Source organism: Phoca vitulina, unplaced genomic scaffold (genome assembly GCF_004348235.1).
Source record: "Phoca vitulina isolate PV1807 unplaced genomic scaffold, GSC_HSeal_1.0 scaffold2, whole genome shotgun sequence".
Lineage (NCBI taxonomy): Eukaryota > Metazoa > Chordata > Mammalia > Carnivora > Phocidae > Phoca > Phoca vitulina.
The window spans coordinates 24,690,401-24,699,554 of record NW_022589705.1 but is presented as its reverse complement, the minus strand read 5'-3'; the positions used below and the strand labels follow the sequence as shown (position 1 = coordinate 24,699,554).

Below are 9,154 nucleotides of genomic sequence, written 5' to 3'. Positions count from 1 at the left end.
TTTTTTTTTTTTAAAGATTTTATTTATTTATTTGACAGAGAGAGACAGCGAGAGAGGGAACACAAGCAGGGGGAGCAGGAGAGGGAGAAGCAGGCTTCCCACAGAGCAGGGAGCCCGATGCGGGGCTCGATCCCAGGACCCTGGGATCATGACCTGAGCCGAAGGCAGACACTTAACGACTGAGCCACCCAGGCGCCCCTGTATGGCACATCTTCTTTATTCATTCATCATCCATGGACACTTGGGCTGCTTCCATATTTTGGATATTATAAATAATACTGCTATAAACATAGCAGAGCATGTATCCCTTTGAATTACTGTTTATGTATTTTGGGGGTAAATACCCAGTAAGGAAACTGCTGGATCATAGGGTAGTTCAATTTTTAACTTTTTGAGAAACCTCCATACTGTTTTCCACTGTGGCTGCACCAATTTGCATTCCCCAAGTGCAAAAGTCTTCCTTTTTTCCACATCTTCACCAACACCTGTTGTTTCTTGTGTTGTTGATTTTACCCATCCTGACAGGTGTGAGGTGATATCACCTTGTAGTTTTGATCTGCATTTCCCTGATTAGTGATAATGAACATTTTTTCATGGGTCTGTTGGCCATCTGAATGCCTTCTTTGAAGAAATGTCTGTTCATGTCTTCTGTCCATTTTTAAATTCGATTATTTGTTTTCTGGGTGTTGAGTTTTATAAGTTCTTTATATACTTTGGATACTAACCCTTTATCAGATATGTCATTTGCAAATATCTTCCCCATTTCACAGGTTGCCTTTTAGTTTTGTTGATTGTTTCCTTTGCCATGCAGAAGCTTTTTATTTTGATGTAGTCCCAAGAGTTTATTTTTTTAAAGATTTACTTATTTGAGAGAGAGAGAGAGTGCATGCATGCAAGCACACGCAAGTGGGGGCAGGGGCAGAGGGAGAGAATCTTAAGCAGACTCCCTGCTGAATGGGGAGACTGACACAAGGCTCGATCTCACGACCCATGAGATGATGACCGAAACCAAGAGTCAGAAGTTTAGCCCACTGAGCCACCTTAGTTTATTTTTTTAAAGATTTACTTTGTTGAAGATTAAGGTGACCTTATAATTGTGGGCTTATTTCTGGGTTTTCTATTCTGTTCCATTGATCTATGTGTCTATTTTTGTGCCAGTACCATACTGTTCTGAGCACTACCGCTTTGTAATATAACTTTAAGTCTGGAATTGTGATGCCACCAGCTTTGCTTTTCTTTGTCATAGCTTTGGCTATTTGGAGTCTTTTGTGGTTCCACACAAGTTTTAGGATTGTTTGTTGTTTGACAGCTTTTTAACAACTGACTACATGGAAAACTTGGCAGAAGTCTGAGCAGACTGGTCTCAAATGAGACAAGTCAGAGTGAGTGTTCCTACTTAAGCCACAATGGAAGAAGCAGGGAGAGATTAAGCAATTTTGTCAAAAATGAAGATCAGTGAGAAGGTTCTTGATTGTGTGTAGGTGTCTGCTTTTCTTCAAATCTTCCTCTAGAGAATATTATTTTCAAAAGTTATGCTGACAAGTATTGATTATTTAATATGGATGCTAGTAAAGCTTTAATAAAGTTTAGGTTGGCAAAAGAAACATGATTGACTGGACTATTGATCTGTACTTAGCTTCTAATCTCTAATCAGATACCTCTCTGTTCAGAAAAGTATCACTTAGCAGATGCCTTCCCAAGCTGCAGATATGGCACCTAAGAAGAAATAAGCACTTTCCCTCATTCTTCTTTGGAAAACCCTAAATTTAAAAAGTAACTGTCAGTTTGTGTCAAAGGTCCATCTCAGGGTTAAAAATCACACCTTGACCTGAGGGTGGTTCCATCATTCTTCATTTATAAGGAATTTCAAAGTTTATTTTTGAACTATTCAACATGAAGATTATTTAACCTTAAATGCCATTCTTTATAATAGAGGTAAAAACATACTTGCCAATATTATAGGACTGCATACTTAATGAGTGTTAGAGTTTCTCATACAGAATCATAATCTTAAATCATGAACTAGGGCTACTCCTTACTTTCACCTCTCCCACACCTAGACTAGGTGAAGCAGCCTCCCGATGATGCTGTAATCCGTACCACTTCCCTATGGAGGCGGCCTGATGTGAGAATCTAAGCTATACCCACCCACTTAGATGAAGGGCATCCCTTCACGTCCCTAGACATACATTTATTACTTGCCTCTTGAAAGTGTTTATACATACAGGAAGACCGTGCAGCTCTCTTTAGCACATGCAGATAGCATCGATCTATATCTCCATTATGTTATTCTGTCTATGCCCTTGCCTCAAGTAAAAATGTAAACTGTTTTCTTATTTGAAGTTCTACAAAAATATCAGAAGAAACTTTTTCACATTAGGTAACATAAATGTGCCATTTTAAAATTGAAAATGAAAAAGAAATTTTTTGCGACTTTGTAGTTTGTTAAAGCATTTATCATCATACAACATGACATTTTCTATATTCAATATGACAGAATTTAAAAATAACTGGTCTATCAATTTTGAGAAATCTTTATGTAATGGATATAGTACCAGCTCTCAGTAAGAAAAAATACATTGATTTCTTCAAGGTAGTCATAAACATATGCCAAGAGAAATAGACAGGTTGAAGGGAGAAATTGGCCATGTCACTAATCTGACTTCAAAAAATAGGCAAGCACACAATGTAGATGGCCATAATATGCTTTTTAAAAGCCATTCAAAAGTTTATTCATTTTTGGATATCATAACATTTTATGAGGAAGCTAAAGCATTCCTCTTTTATTACTGAAAATACTGTTACTAGGGAGGTAAGAAAGAACTGTCCTATCAACCATCATTATCATCTCACCAGTAAATGAAAAAAATAAGGCTAAGAAAGACAAAGGAGCTTGATACAAGGCAAATCACGGTTTGAAATGCTAAAGCATATTACTCATCTTAATATCTTATAACATTAGAATTCTTTCCACTTTTCTTTAAGTTCAAAATCACTTCAATAAAAACACTTGCTATATAAGACATCTATAACCCAATACTATCATTTTGTATGGTTAATTTCTATCACCTTTGGGGAGGGAAGTCTACATAACATAATGACTTTCAAATTTATTTGACAGATCTAGCTATGGGCCACTTTTATATTAATCTGATTTAATGGGATCTATTTTAGGTTAATTAATCCTCAGAGATATAAATTCCTTAATAAAGCAGTCAGCAGTATTTTAAAATATTAACCAAAATATTCATAAATCATGTTAAGCAATCCATTAGCAAGACCAAAATACCTCACTTTCTGCTTCTATTTTTTTTTTTTTAAAGATTTTATTTATTTATTCGAGTGAGAGAGAATGAGAGCACGAGAGGGAAGAGGGTCAGAGGGAGAAGCAGACTCCCTGCTGAGCAGGGAGCCCGACGTGGGACTCGATCCCAGGACTCCAGGATCATGACCTGAGCCAAAGGCAGTCGCTTAACCAACTGAGCCACCCAGGCGCCCCTCACTTTCTGCTTCTATTTGCAGCTTTCAAAGCATAACTCTGCTTCCCTACCTTCCCAAACACCCGCTTGTATTCCATGATATCCCTTTCCTTCACATTCCACCCCTCTATTAACTAGGAAATGATCAGATTAATTTATATATATCAAATGACTGCAGTTAATTTACACTATAACATTAGCTAAGCCCAAAGTACTGGTATATATTAAGTTAGCTAATGCTGAAATGGAAAGTTTAACCCCCTACTTAAGACTGGGACGTCATCAAACATAAAGAGATTTTCTTTTTGGGAGGTAGAAAGGGGAAGTCTGAAATCATGCATCATCTAATGGTAGTAGTCCTTTTAGTCCTTTTAGGATGATGTAGTCCTTTTAGGATGATGAATATCCCCTGTCCCTCTGCCCTCCCGAACATAGTCTGCTAAAAACACAACCTTCCTCTGCCTCCCTTTCCTTTTTTCTCTTGCCTGTTTAGAACACAGCAACTGAACTCACCTGTACTATTCAAAAAATAGGCATTAAAGGCCAATGACAGCATCTAAACACAGTACAACACTACTTCCTTTTTAATCCTACCCTTAACTGGCAGCTCCCAGGTTTTTTAATATTTATTTCAACTACCTCTGGCAATTACGATTTTGACTTTTTTTTTTTTTTTTAAGATTTATTTATTTGAGAGAGAGAGAGAGCATGAGTAGGAGGGGCAGAGGGAGAGGGAGAAAGAATCTCAAGCAGACTCCACACTGAGCCTGGAGCCCAACACAGGGCTCCATCCCATGACCCTGAGATCACAATCTGAACCGAAATCAAGAGTCAGATACTTAACAGACTGTGCCACCCAGGAGCCCCAGATTTTGATTTCTTCTAAAATATAATTTTGGAACGTAGTCCCTTCATCAATAGGGGTAATATATTATTGAAATCAAGTTTTATTTGCAGAACCCCAAGAAAATTTTGAAAACCATACATCCCCTCACACATTCTTAAATTGACATCTAAAATTTTTCACCGTAAGTTTAAGTAGTTGCAAAGGAGTAACTTCTAACATATTGTAAATATCGGTATTTTAAAATAAAGCTGTTATGTCACCTTAAATGTATCGTTCTTATCATCCTATCATGAGGGCCCTGCCTTGTGACCTCATCTAACTCTAATTATCTCCTAAAGGCCACATCTCCAAATACCACACATTGGGGGGGTTAGGGCTTCAACATATGAATTGGGGGGGAGGGCACAATTCAGTCCACAGCAATAAGTCTTCATTTCTCTGGGATAAAAGCCCAAGGGTTTAATTGCTGGGTTATATAGTAGTTGCATGGTTAGTTTTTTAAGAAACTGCCAAATTGTCTTCCAGAGTGGTTGTATCATTTTATATTTCCACCATCAATGTATAAATGATTCAGCTTCTCTGCATCCTTGCCAACATTTGGTGTTGTCAGTATTTTTTATTTTAGCTCTTCCAGTGATATCTCATTGTAATTTTAATTTGCATTTCCCTAATGGCTAATGAGGTTGAATATCTTTTCACGTGCTTATTTCCCACCTCTATATCCTCTTCAGTGAAATGTCTGTGCATGTCTTTTTCCCATTTTCTAATTGGATTGATTGTCTTTTACAGTTTTGAGAGTTCTTTATATATTCTAGATACTAGTTCTTTGTCAGATATGTGGCTTGCAAACATTTTTTTCTCCATCCGTAGCTTGTCTTTGCATCCTCTTAACAAGATCACTTGCAGAGTAGACGATCTTAATTTTGATGAGATAAAATTTATCAATTTTTCCTTTTATGGATCATGTTTTTGGTGTCAAGTCTAAGAACTTTTTGCCTAGTTGTAGGCCCCATATATTTTCTTCACTTTTTTTCCAGAAGTTTTCTAGTTTTATGTTTTCCATTTATGTCTATGATATATTTTGAGTTCATTTTTATATAAGATTTAGGTAAAGGTTCTTTTTTTTTTTTTTTTTGCCAATGGATGTCTAATTGCTTCAGCACCACTCATTAAAAAGCAATTCCTCCTCCTTTTGAATTGCTTTTGGGTTCTTTTTCAAAAATTAATTAGGCATATTTATGTGGCTCTATTCCTGGGAACCCTACGCTACTCCAATGATCTGTGTCTGTCCCTCCACTAGTACCGCACTGTCTTGATTAATGAAGCTGTACAGTAAGCTTTGACAAAGGCTCGAGAAAAGGTGATTCCTCCAACACAAATTATTTCTAATGTAATGTATTTTCTGTTTGAAAGTCTTTTACTGGACAGTGTTACATTTTTCCTCAAAAAAAATCTGTCTATAAATTAAAACTAAATTTCTCTTTATTTTCTGTAATAAAAGACTTCAAGTGTTAAAACAATTTCTTCTGGTTTGCATTTTCTTTACAATTATTACTAACCAATCAATTAAAATATAAATATACTGCAAATTTTGATTTTAAAGATTCTTAAACATAATAAAACCGTATTAAAGAGATGGGGGAGGGGAAGTCAGGTGGCTCCTGCCACCAAGTCACCAATGCCCGGTTTGTTGCCAGAAGGAAAATGGCAGATCTGGAGGAGCAGTTGTCTAATGAGGAGAGGGCGCACAGAGAACAGCAAAATTCATTATTCATGCCCCTCCTGGAGAATTTAATGAGGTGTTTAATGATGTTCAGTTACCGCTTAATAATGATAATCTTCTTAGGGAATGAGCAGCTCATGCATTTGTACAGTATAACTTGGACCAGTTTACTCCAGTAAAATAGAAGGTTATGAAGATCAGATATTCATAACAGAACATGGCGACTTGGGAAATGGAGAGTTTTTGGATCCCCCAAACAGAATCTGTTTCAAATTTGATCACTTAAGAAAGGAAGCAACTGATCCAAGACCATATGAAGCAGAAAATGCAGTTGAAACATGGAGAACTTCAGTAAAAACTGCTCTGTGAGCATATATAAAAGACACTGGGGAGGGTATGTGCTATGGTGAGCGCTGTGAATTGTGTAAGACTGTTGAATCACAGACCTGTACCTCTGAAACAAATAATACATTATATGTTAAAAAAGAAGAAGAAGAAGAAGAAGATAGCAGGAAGGGAAGAATGAAGGGGGGGAATCAGAGGGGGAGACGAACCATGAGAGACTATGGACTCTGAGAAACAAACTGAGGGTTCTAGACGGGAGGGAGTGGGGGGATGGGTTAGCCTGGTGATGGGTATTAAAGAGGGCACATATTGCATGGAGTACTGGGTGTTATACGCAAACAACGAATCATGGAACACTACATCAAAAACTAATGATGTAATGTATGGTGATTAACATAACATAATAATAAAAATTTTTTTTAATTTTTTAAAAATTAAAAAAAAGAACATTATCAAATGGGGTTTGCATTGTCATATGGTAAAAAAAAAAAAATAGATGGACAGAAAACCATTATTGTATGCATAGAAAGCCATCAGTTCCAAGCAAAAAATTTTGGAACGGTCATTGGAGGTCAGAGTGGAAGTTTCCAATCACTTTTTCAACCACTCAAGTGGTTGGCATCTTGAAAATTCAGGTTCATTATTATGAAGATAGTAATGTTCAGTTAGTGAGTCATAAAGATATACAAGATTCCCTAACAGCATCTAATGAAGTACAAACTGCAAAAAAATTGATAAAGATTGTAGAAGCTGCAGAAAATGAATACCAGACTGCTACCACTGAGAATTATCAGAAGGCGTCAAACACTACTTTCAAAGTTTTACCTTGACAGTTGCCAATTACACAACTAAGATTGATTGGAACAAGATCCTTAGCTACAGGATTGGCAAAAAGATGCAGAATGCATAAGATGAACATTGTATGACCGGATCATTTAGTGTCTGCATTTTAAGAAAAATCATTGCAAAAGCATTCAAAACTGTCCAACTACCCCGGGGCGCCTGGGTGGCTCAGTCGTTAAGCGTCTGCCTTCGGCTCAGGTCATGATCCCAGGGTCCTGGGATCGAGCCCCGCGTCGGGCTCCCTGCTCGGCGGGAGGCCTGCTTCTCCCTCTCCCACTCCCCCTGCTTGTGTTCCTTCTCTAGCTGTATCTCTCTCTGTCTAATAAATAAATAAAATCTTAAAAAAAAAAAACAAAACTGTCCAACTACCCAGTCAGGTGGGCTGTTGCCATTTAAAATCACCGTAATTAATTAGTTTGGTTAGAGCACAAAGCTTAGCTAATTAACCATTATTTTTCATTTCTTTTGTTCAAAGAGGATTAAAAATCAGTTTAGTTTAAATGTCTTTTACTTTCTCTTATACCTTTCTTTTTTACAAGTAAGAGATGATTCCTCTAGTTTAATGATAAAGTTTTTGAAGTGTTTCAAAAATATTTTACTTATCGTAACCCTAAAATTGTTGTCTTCTGGTTTATGAAGTGGGTAACTTTGGATATTTGCTCAATACTTTTTAATGGGATCAGTAATGGACATTCCAGTTTAAGGTGGTTGATGGATTTAGCCATGTATGCTGCTGAAGAAATTGTCTACCTTTCCCCCTCACCTCTTCCATTTATGTTAAATTGAGATTAGAGGGAAAGCATTTTCTATATCAATTGTGTTTCAACCTTTCAAAAAGTGTTTTTAGCTAGCTTAGTGTTTAAATAAACTTTTTTAAAACAAAAAAAAAATAAAACAAGGCCAACATCTAATGCTGTTTTGAGATTCTGCAATTAAATGAAAATACTTATTTCAGAAATACATTCAAAGCTTTTTTTCTTGTGACAGTTACGCAAATTAGCTTGAATTCCATATGTCCCTGAGTTATTTTTATCATAGAGCCACAAAGGTATTATAACATGGCATACTGTATATATATAATCCTGAACTCATTAAAAAATAAAGTTAAAAAATTAGAAAAGAGATGGGTGAGGTTTTTCTTCTTCAATTAGTTCACATTTCCATGCAGTGACTATTATTTATCGTCAGGATGAAATAGTGTTCGGCACTAATTCTATCCCTACTTCTAGTTTTCATAAAATTAAATGGTGAGAAACCTGTTTCACATAAATGAGAAGAGGAGAATGGAAATCTTGTTAGAGCAATTGTCTCTCAATTCTTCTAAAATTTTTAAACAACGTTAAAAAAAAGATAACAGTCATATACCACCAAAAATATACTTAATAGTATATTAGTTAATCAGCAAACAAATCAATTAGGTTCTTCACTCAGTTTTGTGAGAGCAAAAAAAAAAAGGAAACTACTTGAATTGCAAAAGGAACTTTTATCTATCATTACGTGAGATAGTGTCACTTAGTCATCCACTATCTTCACACAGACACCAATCTTTTCAATTTTGCCCTTTGGCGCCCTGGTGTTTTTATATCCAAGGACCTTTGTGAGATCTGAGATAGAGCAGTATGCCTTTCTTTCTTAATAGTGTGAGAAGGGCAACAGTGAACGAGAAGCGGGGGGCAGACCCTGCACCTCCATCATAAACATATTCTTAGGCAGAACAATGTTAGGAAAAGTACATGGGGAATTTAAAGATCTACAAATTGGCTCCCTCAAACCATCTATGCCCCATACTCCTTGAAAAGTGTACCCAATTTAAAGATAAAAGTTAATGTGCATCTGTAGCCCACCATATCAACACCAGCACAGGGATTCCATGGAAGTGAGCAGTAAATGCTTTTTGATGAGAGAAACTGCGAGAGC

At 36.5% G+C, this 9,154-nt stretch overlaps 1 protein-coding gene and 1 pseudogene across 2 annotated transcripts in view; one reads left to right on the top strand and one right to left on the bottom strand.

Annotated features, from left to right (window-relative positions):
• Nucleotides 1-9,154, bottom strand: part of DIPK1A (divergent protein kinase domain 1A) — a 124,903-nt gene that overhangs the window by 95,498 nt on the left and 20,251 nt on the right. The gene's annotated exons all lie outside the window — the stretch shown is intronic.
• Nucleotides 5,402-7,417, top strand: LOC116644234 (annotated as a pseudogene).